The 24,055-nt window shown below is 40.8% G+C and overlaps 1 protein-coding gene across 2 annotated transcripts in view; it reads left to right on the forward strand.

The window, feature by feature from the left end:
• TSHZ2 (teashirt zinc finger homeobox 2) overlaps positions 1–23,916 on the forward strand; it is a 228,114-nt gene extending 204,198 nt beyond the window's left edge. Inside the window, exon 3 of one of the 2 annotated variants that reach the window (XM_065692042.1) lies at positions 14,582–23,916. The gene's annotated coding sequence lies outside the window, so the exon portion shown is untranslated. Of the gene's footprint in view, positions 1–3,586; positions 5,232–14,581 lie in introns of those variants that run through there. The other variant, XM_065692044.1, reaches the window with a different exon arrangement.
• Positions 23,917–24,055: the final 139 nt, after the last annotated feature.

A 24,055-nucleotide genomic window follows, 5' to 3' on the forward strand; every position in this document is an offset into this window, starting at 1 on the left:
CACAGTGCTACTCCTCATAACATTTTTTAAATGTGATATCAAGAATTCTCATTTTTACTTAGCATACAGTAGCATTTAAGTGGTCTCTGTACGCGGAGTGAAAAGAACCCTTCAATGAAAGACCTACAGAAGATTAATGAAAGTCATTATCTTTGTATGATAGCAGAGAGTTACTATCCACAGAAAGAAAGGAATTTCTGCCTGCACATCTCTTCTCCCCTGGTTTCCCCGTCCCTTTTTGTACCCTGAACGAGAAGAAGCAGCATGAGAAGGTGAGGACATGACATGAATCCCATTGCAAAGTCTACTACTAAATTTCTGTTGGTGTTAGAACAAGTCACTTTGCCATTCTCCAGATGAAAATGATTATTTAAGGACAAAAGACTAGTACTTATCATTAAACCTGAAGACACAGACTAGTTCTTAGGCAGAAAAGCCTTGTCATTGAACTGGTGTTTATGTGAGCAGTCACACATTAGTGTTGCCGCTTTCAGGGGCCTCTCATCAAAGTCTTTATTATTACAAACCTATTGAGCTGTATCCTCAGCTTCTGTGAATCAACATAACTCTCCTGAAACTAATGATGCTACACACTTTTACATCAGCTGAAAATCCAGCTCTTCCTTTCTAGCTGTTTATGTATTATTCAGCTAAATTTTTCCGGTACAGACCATATGAAACACTATGCTTTTTCCAAGAAGGATCTGCTTTCCAGACACGACATTGGCCCTTGATCTGAGTCTTCACAGACCCCAGTCTGCAATGCAAAATGGATCATAGAATAATATAATCAAACAGTTTTAATTATTCAATTCAGTAGTTTCTCTCAATCACTGCTGCCTTCAGCATGAGGCAGGGTTTTGGTTACCTGTTGCAGGCTTTGCTGGCAAATGAGGTGGTGCAGGCACGGGTGTTGGCCAGATTACTGCTGGCTTATTTTGTTAGAAGAGAGCAAAGCACATGAAACCAGTGGAAAACACAATTGCCAATAAAAGGGAAATCTGTTTCTTCTGTCTGTGTATTTATCAGAGATGTAGGTGATGTTTTTACTTTCTTTGCTTTGCCACTTGCCACAGTTCTCTCTCTGGGCATTAAGCTTTGTAGCTTGTAAGATCTTAACATGGCTGATTTTGTCATTGTGGTGCTCCTGCTCAATTTGCAGAGAGGCTTCAGCTAGTGCGTTCGGCTTTGATACGAAACATTAGCAGACAAAAGGTATCCAAAGGAGAGGTTTGGACAGAATCATTCAATGCACAAAATGTTGAGTAAATGCTCAAGACAGCCCTATAGCATTCCACATGATCCTTCAGTGAGGAACAATAAGCACTTACGTACAGAATGCAATGCACACTTGCTTGAATGCTTGGTTTTATATTACTATCCCGCTGTTCATGAGCATAACTGAAGAATTGGTGCTAGAAGCGCTGGTCCCATTTGCAGAGGCATTTCTGTCTCACTGATATGCCTCTGTAAAGAGAGTAACAACTCTGTTTAAACCAGAGAATTAACACTGGTGTAAACCAGGTGTGAGCAGGGCAGACTCACACTCTTCACCCAAAGTGGCAGCTCAGAATCATTGCTTTTCTGCCTCCCAGACACAGCATATATTTTCTAATTATATACACAAGATCCTCGCTCACCTGAGGTTCAAGTTTGCTGCACTGTTTCTCATCACTCACTTAATACAAAGAGCAGGAGCAGTTACGTGCCCCCCACCCTTCCTTTATTTTTCAAACTGAATTGTTTCAGTGGTAGCTTGGTGTGTCAGCTTGTAAGTCTATAAAACAGTTTTCTACCAGCTGGAAATCCAACATGCTACATGAATACATAACAGTGCCTAACCAAGAAGGTTTGTAATTCAGTAATTAGCTGTAATTAATGAACACAAAGTGAAGACTCATTTACAGTTTAAATTATCACATTAGCTCCTGTCACCCTCTATGTACACAAAACAGCAGGAATTCAATTATTTTTATTCTTCAAAGCTAATTTAAAATTTAAGGAATGCCATTACATGAAATAATAGGTAGGAAATGTAATAGAAATCGCTGAGAACAGTTGGCCATCCTTAGAACGGGAGGAAAAAAATGCTATCAGTGATGATTTGGAAATGTTGTTTCCTCTGTGAACAGATGAAGGATTGAAATCTACGCACTTTTCAGTGTATTTAAAAAGAAAACGAGTTTGGTGGTTGCTAGGTCTTTGTGCAGGAAGAGCATAATTGTGCATTGTGCATAATTGTAAAAGCAGTTGATACTGATAATGCTGTTGATAGTAACACGATGACAGTGTAGAAATGCTCACACCATTATCTTTAATGGGGCTGAGTCGATGGCAACAGCATCGAGCCCCTGTAATATTCACCAATCTTAGTTGTGAAACTTCAGCCTAGCAGGCCTTAAGTAATTGTCACTTTGCAATCTGCCTATAGTTTGTGTGTGTACGTACGTCTATGTAAAATGCTTTCATTGTGCTTTTAAACCCACCATGATGCTTCTCCCTGCAGCTGCCACTGATATTTTCTCAGTTCAATAACAAGAAAATTCCAAACCCATCTGATGCCGCTTCTGTAGCTCCCACATATCTGCATTACAGCCCTTGTTTTTTTTTTTTTTTTTGTTCTTTATTTCTTATTCAGTTGTGTTTTCATTTTAAATAGGCCACTGGAAGCTACACTGTCTAATTTTTCATAGGTGATCGACTGCTGAGTTGTGGGTTTATGTAGACAGAGGGAAGGTAGCGATAAGCCAAAGAGAGAGGATTCTATTAGGGAAATGCAGCAGTAACTAATGAATCCTGCCAGTAATTGGGAAGGTGTAAGCCTCTGTAATATCGTAATGATAGTCATCCGTTCTGTGCATCCCCCATCACTCTGAACGATCCCTCATCGTCTCTGTGATCTCAGACACTTAGCCATGCAAATCTTCCTGACAGGGCTCTATGTCTTTATCTCCCTAATTGGACAGTATAGAGTTGTTTATGGATATTGCAGACATTTAGACCTCAGTTGGAGGTTGTTCAAAAATCGTTAGCAAAGTTGCCTTAACAGCATTGTCAAATATTTATTCCCCTGTTTCAATATCTGTTTTTAACCCAGGCATGGTTTGCAATGGAATTAACATTTTGAAGATACACCATCTCATTCCTGGCTCCGTTTGAGGTTGTTATTCAGCCATTTTCCTACAGAAAGAGAGAACAACAACAAAAATCTACCATAAGTCCTCATTTCTCAAGGATAAAACATGAGATTGTAGGGCAAATGTGGTGCTTTTTTAATACCATTTCTATGGGGAAATATTAAGAATGCTGACAAAGGCAGTTCGACTTACAAAAATTACAGGAAGCTTATAGGGCAAAAATTCCAGTTTAGTCTAAGCCAAAATAAATGGAGAATAATCCCATTCACTATACCACTTCAAGTGAGAGCAGATTAAGGCTCTGTATCATATATATGAGAAAAACGATGTCTTTTTCCTTGGTCAAGATTTGGGGGGTTTAATTCTTGTATAGAATCATCTCTTCGTAGTAGATGAAAAGTAAGATCTAATGTTGTGCTTTATTAAAACACTTTTTTCTTCTTTTACAGACTTGCTTTTTGGAGGATTTTGCATTTTGGTACATAATACATTTGTTGTATATGGTTTGGGGATTTTCTGAGTGCGAAGAAAAGTGACCTAGACCATGAACAAGAGAAGCAAAATCGAGTTTAAGAGAGCACTGGAAATCAAAGACAGCAGCTGGTGTAGCCACAAATACTTGTGATTTGGAGTGTCAGGGAGAGAGATCAGATGGATCAGGCGACTGAATTTACAGCCCCTTGGTCATATGCCACTTTGCTCAGACAAGTTGTCCTACAAATCAGGGGGATTATTTGCTTCAGTAAAAGCAGATCAGGTCTCTCCTTTTTGTAACTACTAAATTAAGCCCCTAATCCTGCAAAGAGTTAACTACATACATACTTCTGCTGCCAACTTGTCTCACAAGGCTACTTACTCTAGCAAAGTTAAGCATGAACATGGTTTATATTTTTTATGAAACATCAATATTAAATTGCAATAAACCCAGAAAAAATACATGTGAGTATATATATGTCTAAAAATAATAATTTGCAATTTTTTGAACCCAACTCTATTTCCTTTACACAGATAGAAGGTGCAGAAGCTCTTGTTCATGGGAATATTTCTAGGAAGGATTTCTGGAAGTATTAATTTGTGCCTGTCTGGCAACTATCTTGAAAGCTGCTTCTAGGTTTGGAAATGGCTTAGCCAGGGAGCAGTAGAGATGACATACTATATAATTGATTAATGTAGTAAATAGCAAATTACTGAAGTGGGAATAATCAAAGCTATAGTGGCAGCAAATAGTTACCTTATCTGATTTCTCTCAGGTTATCCCAAACTTTTAGGTACTTCCCACAATCAGACCCAAAAGGTAAAGGAAGCAAATTAAAGTAAAACTATTGGTAGCACAAGGGAATAGATTTTTCTTTTTGGTGAAAAATTTCTGCATATTTGTTACAATTCTTTATTTTAGCAAGTTCCCAGTTTTTCAGTTTGTAGGTCTTTTTGTAATAAACTTACTGACTCCCTAAAGCAGTACTGTAAACCCATAAGCCTTTCACCCCTCTCCCTAAACTGCTGTTGGAAAAGTTGTCAACTACAGCACACAAAAGCAAACCAATCCACCCCTTGAAAGTCAGAGTGAACTTAATTACAGTCAAATACACCCACAATGCCTATCCCATTCCAGCTCATGTGTTGCCATCCCGAGCTTATTGCAGGAGCAATGGTTGTAGCAAGGATGTCCCATCTCTTGGATATCCCTCATACTGAACATGAAGCCCTGTTTCCTATGGCATTTGAGGGACCCCTGGACACAGATAAGAGGCTGACAACCCAGGTTCACCTCATCATCCTCTCCCTCATCTCCAGGCTGATGCCACCAGGTTTACATTCCCACTGTGCTACTGGTCTGTTGGGACAGCACTGCAGGACAGGACCAGATTCTTCTCCCTGTGGTAGACGTGCTAAAGCAAATTGTCTCTAGATATGCTTGCTAGAACCTTCTCCTCCAGGAAATGAATGTACTGGCATTTAGGGCTTTTTTATATATGCACATACATATATATTTAAAATCCCAGCTTTAGAAGCTTATGTTGGTGCAGCAGTCTGTGACACTGAATACAAGCTGCTGTGCAAAGCAATTGCCAAATGTTTGCATAAACACATAAATAAGACAAATAAATTTATTTTCATTATTCATATTTTCTGCTCTTTCTTTTCCTTTCTATTTATGCTTTAAACAACTGTTACTGTAAATGTTACGATTAAAAAAATGCCTGCAGTGGACAGAAAGATGATCAGAAAGCCCTGATATAGAGCAATTCATGTTTCTTCTTTACAATCACTAACGAATCTTAACTTGAACCATGTTATGTTCCCATGTGAGTGATAAGCAATGATTTATTATGAAGTGTCACGAAATCAGAATGCCATACAGTGAGACATGAGCTAGTGGAAAATGTGTTCCCTGTTTCCCAGCCTCATTACTCAAAGATGCAGTGTCCCTTTCTCCAAGTCTAATTTACCTGGCTTTTCAGGGCACTCTGATAGCAAAGGAAACAGCACCAGGAGGGAAATGCCTGATCCAGGCTGTGCCAATCACCTACCAGCACCACTAAGCACATTGCAATGACCGGGAAAAAGGCCCTGCCTGGAAATTCAAAGCTATTGCTGTATCAAACATTTGCAACCACAATGGTGCCACCCCTAAAAGCCATTGCTTAGGATTACAGCATCCGTTGCCTCATCAGTACTGTCAGTGCGTGAAGAGGAAATAAAACAGGCATCGCAGAGGAGACAAACAGATAAGTTTTTTTTATGCATTAGAGTTTCTTCTACTCTCTAATGATTCCCTTCTCCCCATGATCCTAATTCAAGTAACTGGCATGTGATATATTTTGTAGATAAATCAGCAGCAGAAGAGCATGTGCAGTTCTGGCACCACAGAGTAGGTGATTTACTTGTAGCTCACACTGAGTGCACTGCTTTGGTTTTTAAGGTGGGAATTCGTGTTTTAAGTTCTCCCTCACAAAGACAGAAGCAAACCAGCATATTGCAGACTGATTGACACAAGCAGTCTTCCTTTCCTACAAAACTAACCCAAACAGACACAGTCTTAGATTTTAAGCATTTTTCTGTCTCTCTGTTTAAAGGTCCTGATCCTAAAAACCCATGGGCTCAGTCAAATCACGAATGGAAATAGGTGCATCTGCCTAAGGAAAGGCAAGGGTTGAGTGTGGTTCTGTTCTGCAGCAGAAAGAAGCATGGAAGCATGAGCCTTCCTAGGCGGTCTGGCTTGGTCTGAGCCCATCACAGAGCAATCAGGAAGATGTGCTGACACCTCAAACCGTGAACAATATTTTTCTGGAAAGGCCAAGCCTCTACCATTAAAAAAACCCAAACCAAACGTATCCAAAACCATAGATTTAATCACCCCAGATTTGTCAAAAATTCACCAGCAGTGGCAGATCCTGTTTCAAAACATGATCCCGTTCTACCACGACAAAAAGTGATAGACCTCAAGCTTAAACTGCACAGAATAACCTTAAGAACAAATTTATGTCCTGCAAATTCTTTCATGTGAAAGAAAACATATCTTACATCTAGGCGTGTTACAACTCGTTCATCTGTCTTAAGGCAATAGTAGCTGTTGTTTTTCTTGTAGGAAATGTGGAAATCATCAGAAGAAAATTAAGCAGAACTCATCCTTGTCTGCAAGGCTGAGACTCACGAATTTCAGAAACCTTTTTTTCTATAGAAATGCTTTATACAGAATCCTTGTGAAGTACAATCCAGAGAGTAGTTGTCTCCCAGCACTGACAATGTCTGCTGTTCCAGAGGAGACAGTGTGTGATGTACCATCCTGAAATATTGTCAGCAAGCCTGGAAATATGAAGGCATTTTCATAGCAAGGCGGGGATGAAAGGAAAGAGCTTTGGGTTTGCTTTTTTGTTTTGCTTTGTTTCCTAGTCCTAATAAAATCTACCAGCGTGCTCTTAACTTCTCCCTTCCCGTTTTGTTCAGCAAAGAAAGGGAACATAATTCTCTAGCAGAAGAGTTTCCATGCTCAGGAGAGAGGGAGGACGTACAAATTCCTTGCTGGATGTGCTGGCTTTAGCCAGAGATGAGTTTTGTGTAATAGCAAAACAGCTCTGAATGCAGAGGTAGGATCAGCATCTCCCCACTCTTGAGTAGCCTTTACTGTCTCATGGAGACTCTAAACATTCTAATGTCACAGCTCATAGGTGGGGTTAGGGGAAAATCCACCCACAAAAGCCTCTGTTTGATGACTGAGAAATTCTCTTCAGGATTGAAAAATGTGGACTTTAGTGTAACCAGGAATTACAGCACAGGAAAACAAGGAGGCAACTGAGGAATTACACAGCAGTCAGGTAAACACTTGCAGATGACAATTTGCCCTTTGTAAGCAACTAAATTAATTGAGGAAATCTAGTTGTGAGCGACCTGCCTGTACATCCTGACCTCCATCCATGTAAACCTGGAACCTGAACCCACCGCCGGTGTGTTCAAGATGATTGCACCATAATTGCTTTGTCTTAATCTGCTCTAAATTCCCTTTTCCCAAGGTGTGTTACAAAAGCTGTTTCTCTTGTGGGATCTATACAGGTGGCATTTTAAAATGTAGTGAGCACCCAAATCTACAGAACCTGCTTGTCACAGAAAATGACACAGTTTGCATGTGACCTGTAATGACAGTTGCTAGTTGAAAAGAAACCAGAAATTCAGCTATATCTTCCACACTTTGGTTGCAGCTGCCATCAACTAAATCTCTCTCCAAGGGCAGATGGTGCCCTGTACAATGAACAATTTAATCTTTAGCAAACTTTGCCAAAAAATGCACTTCTTTTTTTTTTTTTTCCTCCAAGAATAGGCTGTCAATCACATGTGCTCTCAAATATATTGTGATTCGGTGACTATACTTTATTTATAGCAAAAAACAAACATTCAATGTTCTCTCTATATATTTTTTTCTAAATACAAGCCTGTGATCCTTCCAGATACCGCTGGATTGGACTCTGTCTATGTGCAGAAGTGATTAAGACAGACCAGTTGGGTGTCAGGATACTTTGTGCCCGTTAGGTGTTGTGTGCTCTTTGTCACATGTGCATCCTATGGCACCCTGAGGCCGAAGCAGAAATCCTGGCCTTTCTCAGGACAAGTGGCAGGAATCCCACTCTCTCCACAGCCTAGGTTTTCATTGTGTCTCTCTGAAGACACGGGGAGCTGCAGCCCCCAAATTTTGTCTGACTCCATCTATCCAGCAAAAAGTCTGAGGCATGTGGGGAAGTGAAATGATTTGCCTAGAGCCATGCACACCAGATCTCTGGGGGTGGGAGCCAGGTTTTAGCACACAGCTCGTTATCTTCCCTTCCTCTCCTGCTACCTCTGAAGTAAAAGAAGATGGGCTGAGCATGCACTGCTACTGTCAGCAATGCCAGTTGTCCCTCCTCTGCCATCCCTATACCTGGCATCCCTTCCTTAGCTGCCTGCGTCTGTGCAAAGATCTAGATTGCTCAAGCTATCAGGAAGGAAAAGATTATTCTCGCTGATTTTTCTCAACCTAAATAGCTCCCTGACCTACAGCACCATATGGTGGGGACTGGTGAGGACTGGGGCAGCTTCAGCCAGCAGTGCTCACGTCCACCCTTGCTGCATCTTTCATGGAATCAGAGTAGTTTGGGTTGGAAGGGACCTTAAAGCTCATCCAGTTCCAACCCCTGCCACGGGCAGGGACACCTTCCACTGGAGCAGCTTGCTCCAAGCCCCTGTGTCCAACCTGGCCTTGAGCACTGCCAGGGATGGGGCAGCCGCAGCTTCTCTGGGCACCCTGTGCCAGCGCCTCAGCGCCCTCACAGGGAAGAGCTTCTGCCTAAGAGCTCATCTCAGTCTCCCCTCTGGCAGGTTAAAGCCATTCCCCTTGGCCTATCACTACATGCCCTTGTAAAAAGTCCCTATCCAGACTTCTTACAGGCCCCCTTAAGGTATCATCATTATTATTATTAAGGTGAATGTCTTTTATTCACCTCTGTCTCTTGGGGATGTGCCTCATCATTCTTGCTTTTAAGATACTGCTGGATCTTTTTCTAGTCATTCACAGAGGAAAGTGCCTGCTCTCTGGGGAACTGCTTAGGCTAACATGTCAGCATTTTTGCAAGCCATGCTGTTCAGGTGGATTTGGAGGATCTAACTGTATTTGTTCAGGGATGTCTAGTAACCCGAGTGAGCTGGGCACTGCTGTACATATTCAGTAGGTCTAACTGGGCTGCTTTTTGTCTACAAGTACATATATATATACTTGCATATAAAATATATTTATATTTGTACACAAGCTATAGTATTTTTGCATCTCTCTTAGGTCTCAGGTGGCCTGACTGGTTATACATGGCTGCCCACACAAGCATGCCCCTAAAATGTCAGTGTTGCTGTATCTGAGCAGCCCAGCCATGGTGTTTGGTACCATTAGTCCACAGTTCCTGGCAGAGATGGATCGCTGTGTTCACTGCACTGTGCACAATACGAATAGGCATATGCTGAACAGCTTTGCTCAACCAGGGTCACAGCTAATAAAATCTGTCATACAAAACTACATACACAGATATCAGAAGTTTCGGGAAACAAGAAACTCAAAAAAAAAATAGAAAGTTTTGGGTTATTTCGGCACATTTCAAGCAGGTTTTTCTTTTATATCACAAGGCTGTTGAGCCAGACCAGCTGAGGTTAATCAGCATAACTCCACTGACCTCCTACAGAGGTGTTTTGCACCAGCTACGGATATGTGTTCTGATGCTCTTGCTGCTGAAATCCCAGGGTCTTTTATCTGGCCTTGGCCTCAGCCTCTTAACGAAGTATCTTCAACAAAGAGTTTTCTGAGATAAATGCAACTTAATGGCTTCAAGTTTTCATTAAATGTAGTTTCCATCATCCCAGGCAGTGATGTCTCTGAACTCCGCCACCTGGGTGTTACTGCAGCCAGGGAACTTTCTATTTAAGCAGACACACCCCAGGAACATCTGAGCTAAAGCCCGCATTTCTTTTCCATTATCTTGTCCCACATTCTCATAAGCTTAGGTCACATATGTCTTACAATAAGGCAGACTTTTTTCCATGCTTCCCTCTCCACGTGTCTGGTGGCTCAGGTTGGATCCACGAAGCCTGGTACCTTCTGCAGGGACACAAGAGGGACCTGCCATGGTGAGTTGTGCTGGTGTGTCCTCCTCTCCCCCTGTTCTCTGTTGGCCAGCAGCTGACTCCTCTGCTGTAGACAGTGCAGCTTCTCGGCACAACAACCCTTCATTATAAAGGACATTAGGGACCATTTTCTGCTGGTATCGCATGAAGCCTCTGCATGTGTCTGGGTGGCACCCTCAGCAAGAACGAAGAGCTGAAAGTATTAGTTTTCACAAGGGTTATTCTTACCTCTCCCAAAATGTTTCCCACCATGCTAGAGTGTGATTTCTGAAACAAATATGTTCTGTTTATTTATTTAATGTGCTGTTAAATGACCTTCTGTAAAGCTATTACTGCCACAAGGCTTTAAAATGGATGGGCAGGCATAACTTAAGAGAGCATGCTCCTTACAATCAGGATGAATCATTTGAGTAGTTACTGTTTAGATTGATATAATTTTAGTTATAATTATGGGTAACGAGAAGGCATTTAGAGTCAGTAATATTGTAATTCATGGTGAGAGGAGTCCTAAATGAAATAAAATATATCCAGATTTGCTTTTTCTCCTTATCTAGGTATTATGCACGTAAGCATGATTCTTTAAGGAACAGATTTTCTACTGCTGTAAAAATCTAGCAAAAGTAGGTCAAAAATGACATCTAGAGATAACATGTTTGGTAACCACAAAGGGACTGTCTGTGTCTTTCTTTTTGGCCTTTTAAGAGTCCTATAATATATTACTATAGGTACAGCAGCAGCATGAAAAGATTTTGATCCATAGACTCCCATGGCCTGTGGTGGGTGGATCACAGGTACATACTGTCACTTTTATTATCCCATTACACTAATAGAAGATGATAAAATTATATTAGCAAGGATCTGGGAACACAAAAAAGAACATTATAAACACATAAACCTGCTGTCATCTGCCTGGCTCTAGAGTACCACCAGACCTTGGACTGTGCCACTCAAGTGATTGGTGTGCTCCTGCTGAACCCAAAAACCAGTGACAGCAATCCCCAAGTGAAGGGCTTGAAAACCACCCCATGAGCAGACAGCCCGTGTCATTTGGTTAGTGTGGCTTTTGGCCATGGAGAGAAGGTGGAAAGGAGGCTAGAGGGAGAGAACAAAAGCATGGGGTTTGGCACGTGTGAGTGAGCTCACCACAGCTCTCAGGAGCCAGGAGCCATGTGGGGACAGAGCAGCACAGCTGAGCAGTGCTGGTGCCAGCCCGCGAAGGCCGGACACATGGCGATTAGCTGTTAACGTGCAGTTGACAGTTGTCTCGGATCGCAGACATGTTTGAGAGCTCCTATTTCAGAAGTTTCACAGCTGTGTTTGTACAGCAAGATCCGAATGAGGAGAGGGAAGCTGTGCCACGGGCAAGGAGCGGGAAAGTGATTGGTAGAAGGAATCCTGAGTCCTGACACATCTGCATTAAAATAGATACAACTTTTCACATCTGCTGATGGCTTGATAATTAATGTTAAATAAAAGCAAAGCTTCAGGATCTGCAACTGATATTTCACATATGCTGTACAAGACATCAGCATAATGAACACCCTCAACCACGTTTTCATAACATAATTTAAGCGATAGGGTTTTCTTTATGGTACGGGTTGAACTACATTTCAACAACAGCCCAGGAAGCAGCAAAGTTTGCCCATCAAGTGCTGTTTAAATGTCCAAGCTGCTATGCCCCAGACTGTGGGTGACAAGCTCTCCACATACTCCCTGAATCTCTTAGCAACTTGATAATGAAATACATAAACTATGACCCTTATTGATCAGGGCTCACACTAATTAATTTCCCAAAGTCCTGTTCCAGCCTGCAGTGATATCAATGCAAGGAAAAAAACCCAAGGATGGAGACTTTGGTTGGCCAAAAGACCTCGGGGTGAAGTACTTATCCCATTGAAATCAATACCAAGTCCCAGCTGATTTTAATCATGCACGGATAGTACCATTAGTCAAGTGTATGGACACTTAGCCCCAAAAGTTTGTACCGTTGTCACAAATGGCTTTTATAGCAGTGCTGAACCGTACCTGCCTGCACACACACAGCAGTGCAGAGGATCTCCTCCGGCTCCCGGGTGCCTTGTTCCCTCTTAACCTTTCCTCCAGCAGCAAGACCAGTTGAAGAGGTTTCCAGCCTTCCCCTCTGGCTGTGCAGCCCTAGCCCTGAATTGGGCACTCCTGCTGGAGATTGTCATACCATAGGGTGGAAATCATAGGAAGGAGCAAGGACTGGAGTGGGTTTGTTGCCAGAAGTGTTTCTTGTAGACCTACACCCTGTCTGATGTGCCTCTGTGAGCTCTACCAAGGTCTAACAGTGTCCTTAATGTTGCTCTGTACATGCTACCCTTGTGATAGGGGAGTGACTGGGAATATTACTAACCTGGTCTAATAAAAAAGCCTAAGGGCCTTCCTCGCAATGAACTAAAAAGAAAAGGAGGCAGGAGTTTGGCTTCTCAGTTTTCCAGTCCAAGCCCTTGATAAATATTTCCCACTGGCAGGGAACCAGTACTCTGCAGTTACTTTGCTTCAAACCAAGTCTACTTCCCAGATTTAGCACTTTCAGTAATACTACATGCTGCTTAATTGTCCTAATGGCATTCTGGAGACAGAATTGAATTAATCAAGAGTTATCGCTCTTGCTTCAGCCCTTTCACCACTGCCCTTCTTGTTGGCTTATGCTGGACCAGCCCATAGTTTCCCGCATCCATGAGTTAGGCAGATGCTCTGCATGTCAGAGCTGCTACAGAGCTTGGTATGCTCCAAGGCAGGACTAACATGGCATGCCACAGGTAGCTTTCATCCTGGTGAAGGCTGCAAAAATCTACTCAGAAAGGTAAACTCCAGTGCCTGTACCACCTCTGCAGTCTGCACTCGGACCGTTTGCAGAGGGTGATTCTGCAGCTGAGAGCTTGGGCAGAAGCAGAGCCAGCTCATGGCATTACTGTATTTCAGCTCTAGGCATTGCAATAGTAAGGCTTCTGGATTCCTTTAAAATTCAAACAAGGTGTAAACTGACAGAGCTTTGTCCCTTTGCAGTGAAAAATAGTAGCTTTGCAAAGTGTGAATTGCTCTGGAGCCTTACCTCTGAAACCTAAAGACAACATTTTAAAGTGTCAACATGGATTGCTTTTAATATCTTTTAAGTGGACCTAAGGTATTCACCACAATTTCAGACTGGCTTCCAGGCATCCTCAGTTGCCAAAAGCCTCTACATTCAGCTGCCAAAACCTCTTCTTCCCTTCCAGCAATTTCTCCATAGCAGGTTTGGGTTGCCAACGCAAAACTCAGCATCACTGTGAAAACTGAAAAGGTGAAGATATTGTAAAACAAACCAAATTATGAGCTAAATAACATGAAGTCAATGGACTTTTTTGTTTTCATATGGAATTCTTTTGAAAGCTGAGTTTATTTTACTTTATTTAAAGCTACTACTGAATTTCCACTTGATTTAGCCAGAACACAGGGAACACACCGCAGGATTTGAGTTGTGTTTGCTGAAATGTCCATGGCCTTGAACAGATAATATATTTTTCAGTACCATATTTCTCTTTGCCTTCTGCTGGTCTTTTTTTCTCTATGCTCTCTGCCGATTGACTTTCACTGTACTTACTGCCTGCCTCATTTCTCACCCTATTTTTCCAGTTGTTTTTTCTACTGCTTCTCACAGTATCTTTCTCCCAGGTTATAAGTGAAAAAGAACTCTACTTTGGGCTGAACTTTTAAACCCACATCTTGAAATTAAATAAAACAAGCACCTTCTGTCTCTATGTAGAAGCAACTTCACAACTCGAGTCACTTAGCACTTTTAGTAGCTGCAGAATGGAAAAGGTCCGTTGAAAGAACGGAGGCTTTTAAAGCTGGGGAGGTGCCACAACAACCAGAAATAACACAGCTATAGTCGGGTAATTAAACGCAATGTGGGTACCAAGATGTTGAACTCACCATGAGGATTTTAGAGTATATCTTGGCTGGTAGCAGAAAGAAGCTCATTATAGTGTCCAGGTTTAAGTGACATGGGGGAAAAGTAGAGATGCAGAGGAGCACACTCAGTGGTCCAGGCAGAGCCACAGCATCAGTTGGAGTTTGCCCACTAATCCCCACACAGTTACAGACCTGAGGATCTGGGGGCTTTTATTCTCACTCCTGTGTCCTTGCTTTTTTTTCAGCCTATGGGTGAACAAAGTAAAGCAAAGTTGTCTCATTTCCAGAATTTTCTATTGATAAAAGTAGGCATTCAATAAAATCTGGAATAGCGATTGGAAACTTGGTAACAATAGTTATTATAATAATAGTTATTAATATTCTGCTTGCAGGACGAATGCCTTAGTTCCAGCTCTCCAGCCCAGGCTTCCCGCACCCTGCACGGCACTCCAATCCTGACATTGAACTCACAGCAACCCGGACCGAGAAGACTGCCAAAAAAACTCCAGCTATTCTTCTTCATCCTCACTAACAATTTGGTAATGAAGTATTGATTTCCACTCCCCTGCTTATGGACGATATTAGATTTTCATTGATAAACTGCACTGGGGCTGTCTGGTCTCCACTGTCCCTTTTTGCTGTCACTAAAACAAAGTGCCACTGAAGTAAGATAATGACTGAGAACATTGATGTACTTATTTCGTCAATTTGTAACACTTGACAGGAAAAAAAAAATCTTCATAGTTTAATGTCCAAGTGTGCTACACAAGATGCAGTCACATTGGAAGCTTTACTTTTCATGGTAATGTCCATTTCCTATTTATAACCCCTTTGGGATAGTTTGTCTAAAGGAAATGTTTCTATTCTGTGCAGCTATTACTGTTGCACCTGGGTTGCCCAATCCAGTCATTGCACTAGGGATCAATACATCACAGTAAGTACAAGAATTATTAAGTTAAAACAGATTCTGAGCCAAAAAACCTCTGAACAATGTTAATCTTCTGTGCAAGTTGTTCAAATAGTTATGCTTAACCATGTTGCTGCCAAAGATTTGTTTGAAATGGATTATTTTCAGTTTGTTTTATTCCTCAGATATATATATATATTTAAATCTCCATTATGGTTTACGACGAGACATATGCGATGGAGTGATTTTTAAAACAAAAGTACTATTATTAGATTATTGAACATTATATAAATATAGGTATATCTATATATAAATATCACTATATAAATATCTATATATAGATATAAAAGAAAAAAAGTAGAATTCCTTTCTCAGTTAGATGGGTGTAAATCTGAAGCTCTCTGTTAGAGTCGGTGGAGTTGCATTGGATTTATGCCACCAGAAATGAGATCAGAATCTGGTCTTCATGCTCTCCGGCCGACCTGGCACAGATGGGCTGGGAAGCACAGCTGACTTCAAGTCAACCGAGACCTGGGGAGAAGGGGGCTACAAAGATGGCAATTTCAAATTTGTGCTTGTAACTTTTTTCATTAAAACTTTGAGGTCCCCATTTTAATTTGTGGAATATTCACGTTAATAATGAGATCTAATTAAGACATCCATTAAAAGCCCGTTAAAGTTAATTTAACGTAAAAATTCCAATAGAACTGTATTAGATTTTCTCCATTAAATTAACGTTATGGATTTTTAACGGATGTCTTAATTATACATTATTATTAACGGGAATACTGTATTACACAGATTAAAATCGGGTCCCGAGTCAACTCACAAAATCTTCCAGGATATGCTAAAGTCACGAGTCTCGCGTTACCTAGTGCCCTGCTTGGAAAATCAGGCACAGCCCTTTTCGCTCTCACTGAGCATTTCCTTGCAGCGAAAGCAACCTCCAGTAGCCAAACCCATCTCTGCGTCGAACGGTGAACTTCCCTTATCCTCAAAGGAAAAATAAGTCTGCATCAGGTTGCAAATCACTACTCCATTGCAAATGAAATATTCAAAGTATGCTAGGCACAAGTTGAGAAGAGGATCATTCTTAAATAAGAGAGGGCTTTGGGGTATCTTTTACTGTTGTTTTTGTTTAGATGTTGAAGGATATAATTGCAGTGCAGCATTCACGAAATCAGACTAAACATGTTTACTGCATTCCCTGTGGCTTGTGCAGAGGGCCTGTTTTGGCATTGTTTGGGAAATTTTGACATGATCCCTAAACTCAAGATGGAGGAGAAAAAAAAGGCCCTTCTTATTTACCTCCTAGGGAAAGTGTTGCCCTTATGCCACATATAATAGCAAATTGCTTTTTTTATGGCATGCATAACCTAGATGGGAAAAAATATGGCGCTTGAGGGAAGGAGGGAAAAAGTAAATGAAGTTCCAGGAATGTCATTCTGAAGTAATGAGGCATGGACAGAAAATATACCCCTCACATCATCGGATTGAGATGGCAGTCGAAATAGCTTCATTGAAGTGTCAGCACTCATCCATCAATCAATCATCCACAAGGAAAAATAGCGACAGTACAACGGGGCGGCTTTTATGGGATTTACTCATGGGCATAGGGAATAGCAGCTCAAATGTAGTTCTGACATGAAAAGCAAGGTGCTGATATTATTTTTTATGATGGGAGGATCATAAAGTGAATTGAGAACAGTGAGGTCTGTCTTTGCTTAACCTATTCAACTGGAAATGAACGGAGCTCAACTGGAAACGAGCAGAGCCTTCAGATGGGTTAAGATTGAAGCCTGCGCCGTGCTGAGCACCGGCCATTGACAACAAAATTCTATTAAAGCAAAATCAATGCATTAGCACTGAGCTCCTCAGAAGCTGTTAAATTGCACAGCCCAGTTCAGAGTTGTTATGTGAAGTTGCACAAGTGGGTCCTGTGCCCCAGACCCAAAGGCAGCGAGCACTATGGTAAAATGCCTCCTGGGGTAAACCATGTGTGTTTCTATCTCCAGCCCCACTCTTTTTTGGATGCTCTAGGAAAAATATTTGGCTTATTGTGGCACCCAATGGGTGATGTTCCCACTGACTTCAGATGACCCTGATCCTGTGCCCTGTGCTGGGCCATGTGCTTTGGTAGAAACCCTCTGTGCAGTATGCTTTGCCATGTCTGAGCCACACAGATGCCAACATGGGCTGCTGCTGGGAGTGAGGAGCACTCTTCCCGAAAGAGGGTGGCCCGCAACATCCGAGACTGGGGCTCTTTGGGGCACCAGCTGCTCGATTTTGGCAGAAAAGAGGCTTTCCTGGTGCCCCAAACCCAGTGAGCAGTGGGGTGGTGATAGGAAACATGGTCCCACCATCTCACATCCCCAACTGTGCTGGCACTTGGGACTCCGCAGCTGAGGACTGGTGTACCCAAGGGAGGTTCTGCTGTCCCAGAGGCATGTTCTGCTCAGGAAGCTTTACTCCAACACAGGCAAATGTGGGAATAGCTACTTCATTTAAAATCTGGCCACAAACCTTTATTACACAGTGCTAAACCTTGATTATTTTGCCTGCATCGCTGTCCTCTGGGAACATTTTAGGTACACATTTGAATTAAGTGACTTTTTTTTTTTTACAATATGATATAAAAAAAGTATGTCTCTCCTCTCTCTCTGTATGAAACTGGATGAGTTGATAGTTTATCTGTCATATAAATCAGGTAACACAGAAAATCATTGCATCTTTTCTCTGTTGTATCTACTCAATATCTATCGTTCTGACTTTTATTCTTATTGGAGATCATCAAAACATTAATTAAAAGCCTGGTGATCAAACAGCAAAATATTTATGATTCAAATCCTTGCTTATTAGCAAGTGGCATATTGATACACCACATATCCAAGCTCTTTATGCTCTTGCACTGCAATAAAGCAGTAAGAAGTGTTACCCTTATGCACTGCTTTGAGAGATTTATTCAGAAACCATAGTTCCCTTTCTGCCTTCATCCATGTCAGACTAAGCCATATCACCTTAACAAACATGCACTGTTTTAAAAGAGGGAGATGTAATTAACATCTCTTTGGAGCCTAATATACAAGAATTTCAGTGAATCGCACTCAGGTGTTTTTTCCAGGACCTTATTATTTAAGCTGAGAGGGAGAAGGACACTTACTTTTAAAATTGGCTGTCATTAGTACAATAATAATTGTTGGTTTAAAAAAGCTCTCTGAGAATCTACTAACAAACCTGCCCAGTGATTACTTGTCAATGCAACTTGTCATGGGCTTTATTACCTACTTGTGAAAGTATTTACAAGACTGACCTCCCTAGCTTTCTTAGAGATCATGGAGGATGGAAGGAGTCATTTTAAAAATCAATAATTATGTATTAACACGATAGGGGTTGAAGCCTTCCAAGCCAGTTTTACAGGCTATTGAGTCAGCCCTAACACATTCAGGTGGCAAGGATTGTTTCCGTCAATTTTTGGTCCTTTTTTCTTTCCTTAATTGTGTCCTGATAAAAAGCCAGATTTATTGCCTAATTAATACCCACAGTTCAGTTCCTAAAGTAGAAAGGGGTGTTCTCACAGGAAAGTGAGCTGCCCTTGGTTAGCAGGAAAGTATGAAAGGAACAGAGCTTTTGTGCAGGGCAGCTCCTGTGTGACAGCTACCCAAGGGGACAATTCCTTTCTGGAGGATTGCCCTCTGCTAATTCCCAATGGCCCAATCCTGCCATGAAGGTGCTGCTCTGGTTCAAGCACAGCTACTCAGGTCAACCAGTTGCTTTGGTCTGGCTGTGAATATTGTCTTGCAATCAAACCTGTTAAGAAAACACAAGGGGATGGAAGATGGCAACCTCATTTTGGCAGAGATTTACTCCCAGGGAAAAAATGACTCTGTTCAGTGCCCAAGGCCAGGCTGGGCTGAGGCCACTGTCACCTCTCTGCTGCCATCATAGCCCTCAGGCTGGAGAAAGCGCTGTGGCTAAGTGGAGTTGGATCTCGTCACACAGGACTTTTGCCTTCACAAACAGATATACGATGCAATTTATATTTAAAATTCTCTCTATAAAGACAGTATTGATCACAGATTCCAGATCAATATGTTGCAATTACAGCAGGCTTTAGAGGCCATCTGTCCCCAAGCAAGAGCACTGATATAACCACCTCTATATATTTTGAAAAGCGCTACTGATATGTGCCCATCTTCTCATAGTACAACCTAACATATTACTTTTGCTCCCAGGAAGTGTGTTTAGGAGCTACATAGAGTTGTCATTCCTGGCTATTGGCCATCCAGGAGGCTTCAGACCAGCTTTTTGTTCGGTTTCAAAGCCACAATGGGGTCATTGACAGTGTGGTTTTGCTGGCCTGCTTTTCCTGCTCTCCCTTCACAATTGATTCCACAGGTTACAACTTTCTTTTTTGCCAAACCTCTGTCCTCAGTTGGGAATGATCAATAAGAGTTTGCTGAATTTCACTAAAACTAAAAACTTTCCAGTGACGGTGCTGAAGAGTTGGAGCTGGACATTGAGAGGTGTAAACTGAGCCTTTTGATATGTGACATTAGACCACAGTGAATAGAACATTTGAAAGTTGTACCTGTAGAATAAATGACATGCATCTGAAGGTATATTCCAATTCACGTTTCATCAAGCTGAGGCCCTAATTTGTCAGCACCTGGAGTCAAGATAAGTCTCTTTGTTGATGGCCCTGATGAGCCATTGTGTAGTTATTCCAGAAAGAAATGCTTCCTGGATTTTCTTTTTTCTTCTTAATTATTCCCTGCAGTGGTTGACTTCACACAAGCACATAGAAATTAAGGATTTTATTCCCCAATTGCCTGCTGAAGTGAAAGAATACAGAATAAAAACAATGAGTTTATGCTGATAATAAAAAGCCAACATACCTTTGCAAGTGAACACGTGCCAAGCATAAAACCTGGGTGTGCATCCCACACGCGCTGTGCCGTGTTGTGCCAGCATGTTCCTAATCCTCCCTGCAGCCGCCTCCCTCCAACTTCATTTCAGTGTTCAGCTTTATACCAATATCTAAAACACAGAAGCCAGATTCTGAATGCATTTATTCCAGTGTAAATCCAGAGCTACTCTTTTGAATTCAGTATATTTACCCTCTGCCTACGTGACTCCAAACACTGTCCTTATGCTCCTAACCTGGGATTCCTGCCATGTTTAGATGGTTTTGAAAACATCTTCAGCAAACAGTCTCTAGCTCAGTGCAGATTAAATCTAAGGCACAGGCTGCACTTCAGAAGTTTTATAGTTATGTCAGGGAAGTGAGTGCAAAACTTTGTTATTGATGTGACTATGCTGGTGAAAGTCCTCATGTAAAAACAGTTGTATCTCTATAAAGCACTTTATACTGGTACAGCTTATTTTGCTTTGCTGGACCACTTTTATACCAGTGCAAGCACTTTTATCCCGGTATCCTTCAGTAGATAAAGCTTAAGGTGACACTGGTGATTCTTGCACTAAAGTGCTGTCCAATATTTTCTTTGAGAGCATTTTTAAAAGTGAAATAGCTGTACCACTGGAATTAACTGCAGAGTAATAAAGTTCCAGTTCATCATCACTCTCAGCTCATGAAATGTCTTCAGGCCTTTGTAAAAAGCCCTGTTTGAGACAACAGATTAAATACTAATCCTGGCAGATCGAACATCTCCACTTGAGCCCGTACCATCTAGGTGAGCAAGCTTTTTCTTTTTTACTTTATTTTTTTATCTAAGTAAAGGCAACAAATTCTTTCGTTAGATGAGATAGCCGGAAAAAAGATCAATATTTTAAAAAGAAAACAAAAATAACATCGTGCAAAAATGCAGCTACACTAAATGCAAGGAATGCTTTTCCTTGAAAGCCACATCCCCACGTGGGCATCAGCCCAGGTGAGGGATGCACTTACAGTACTTAAACATCCTTGCAATTTTCTCAAATGTGGAAGATTTATATGGGCACTTGCTAACTACTCATGTAACATTAAAACAATACATAACTGTATATATCAAGGTAGATTTGCAGTGAGATACAGACCCTTTCTCCTGTACACACTCGCATGCCTGTGCACACACAAGGCACAGTGTGTGGGTGTGTGTTTCTCCTCATGAACAGGCAATGATGCTGGGGCTGAAGTAACAGCTGGGCACTGCTGGCACCAAGTGAGGCAGCAGATATCTTCAGGATGTACAACACAGTATTTTGGCTTTATAATGCAGCAAATGCTGGAATGTGCAATACAGGTTGCAAAAGCTGACAAGCTAAACAGTGCTTATTTGGCTCAGGGTACTTCACTGTCATATGTCTCTGGTACAATGTGCCCTTTTGTCTCTAGTGCTCAGGCACCACTTCTTAATCCTTTTGTGTTTGGGGTTTTTTTCTGTACATTTGTTTTGGTTTTTATTATGCTGAATATGTCAGCAGCAATCATGAGAGATCCACCCCCATTCTAAATAACAAAGCATAAGTGGCCATAATAGTAAATCTGATGGTTTTGCTCTGCCCCAGCGCTTGTGGTATGTAGTAAGTTTATTACTGGCAGCATCTTCAGGTTACATCTGTGACCCATGGTGTTAGGACTAGAATTTTGTTTAAAAAATAATAATAATTAAAAAAAAATCAAAAGCTCATTTCTCTTTAAAAAAAAAAAAATTGTATATACTACAAATCTCAACCCGGAAAGATTAAACACATTTTTTATATGAACAACGCGAATGGGACTCCTTTCCAAGAGGACTCACGGTGACTTTATCTGTAGAATGTTTCAGTGCTTCTGCACTCATTTTGTAACAAGTGCATGCTGTATAGAATATATTGCCTGTATACTTAGAGTGGAGGGGGGGCCAAGCTGCTTTTCATTGTGTACTGCAGCTTGTTTGGATGAAAAGTCGCGCCTTTGATGCATTTTTATACTGTACATATTTGTATATATTAACTCTATTGCCATGTTCTGAACACAGATTTTGTTATATTTGCTTGTTTCGGTTTCCTACAAAAATTGGTCCATGATGGGAAATACTCTTTTTTTTTTTTTTTTTTTTTTATATATAGAAAATATGCTTGTAATTTCTGTTTGTTTGTTTTCTTGGTCATCATCTTTTAATGGCTCATAAAGGAATTCGAGATGAGTTTTCGGAGGAACTCTGAAATGCAAGTCTGTGTTTGCATGAGACCTGCCCAATTGCTGGCTATAAAGGGGGGCGGGGGGAAGAGGGGAAATCTAAGTCAAGTTTTGCTTTTAAAGCATGCTAGTCCCACGGGAAAACTCATACATGTACAATTATTCTCTTTGTATTTTATCTAATAGTGCCTGAATTATTATTATTTTTTTTAATATCTTCTTGGAGGAACAATTCATAATTGTCAAACTTTGAAACATTAGCTTAATTTTGTTTTCATGACCTCTCATTTCTCCTCCTTATTTATTTTGTTGCTGTTTATAATGGGCCCCAAGGCCATTTCTGACATTGCAGTGTTCTTCTTCCACATTAAGGATGTTTTTAAAATTACTAAGATTATTGAGCCAACAGGCTGTTTTAATCAAAACCATGTTTCACTTGGGTTTGATGATTACGAATGGTCCCTGCAATGGCAGAACCCTTTCTGCTGGGAGGACCCTACCACCTAGTGGCCCCGAAGCATCAGCACAGAGATGCATCTTCCCGATATTCCCTGGCTTTCTCAAAGGCAGGCTGGCAATTTTGCTTCAAATTATTTGCTTATTATAACCAACTTAAACTAAACAAATTGATAATGTTAATGGCTTTTTTTTTCCCCTTTGGTTGATTGCTAAATAAATTCGTATAATTTATACTAGAGGAGATTACTGCTTTTATTGTTTTGGGTTCCCCCAAACCAATTATTAACAATCAGGACTATGTATCTCATTAAATTTAAATCAGGTCAAACGTATTTATCTAAGGCCTTTTCTGATACAGGAAGACGACTGTATTCCAGTGCATTTGAGATGTATTTCTGTGTATGATTTTGCGGCATTGAAATCTATGATTCTGTTCATGGTGATTTTTATTTCTGCATTTTCACCATGGTGAATACATTGTAAAAACAAAAAACAAACAAACAAAAAAAAAATCCCTCAACTTTACCGTAGAAAACAGCACTTTTTATGCCCAGGGATATTTTTTTTTAATAAAATCACTGCAGTTTTAGAACTGTAATTAAAGCCCTGAATAATAAATCACACATCTTTATCTGTTGTGTTTAAAAGCAAAAAAAATAGCCCAAACTGTTCACATAATCCTGAATGCCTCATTTCCATAAAAAAGGTTTCTATACATATATTATTTACATTTTTAAACATGGTAATTCTTTCCTTTGTGGCATAAAATGTCTCTTTTCCACTGCAGCTATTGGAAAGCGACTGCTCACATCTGAAATGTTATCGTAATTTGCATCAGGAAACCCAACTGCAGACATTAAGGACTTGGGTGTGTTCAATTATGATTTTGCTGGAGGCTGTCCCTCATTTTAATGCTGCACTCATTGAACTACCTTTCTGAAATCTAGCTGATATGGTTCACCATAGACATGCTTCACAACATCATTAGCTTTGCAAATGGCTTCATTTCAGTCAATGCAGACTTCAGTTTTGGCCAATTGTAAAATGGAAATTTGAAAAGGAAAAAAAAAAGAAAAAAAAAAACAGATGCACTTAAAACATGAAAAGAATTATTTATATGATAAAAATATATTTAGATTTTCAAAGCACAAGACTGAACAGAAGTGCTCTTTTTATGCTTTCTGAAGATGTTACTGTTAAAAGTCTTTCTACATCAGGCTTAATAAATCTGTAATGACATTTGATGGATTGATTTTTGTGTGGGTTTTTCTTTTCTGTCTTTCTTTCCTTTTTTTTCCCCCTTTCCATTCTCTGCAGGGAGAAAAAGACTGACCTGGGGAGGCTGTGGGAATAGAAAAACCACAGGAGTGTGCCTGTTTCAGT

The sequence above is a fragment of the Lathamus discolor genome, chromosome 11 (assembly GCF_037157495.1).
Source record: "Lathamus discolor isolate bLatDis1 chromosome 11, bLatDis1.hap1, whole genome shotgun sequence".
NCBI lineage: Eukaryota > Metazoa > Chordata > Aves > Psittaciformes > Psittacidae > Lathamus > Lathamus discolor.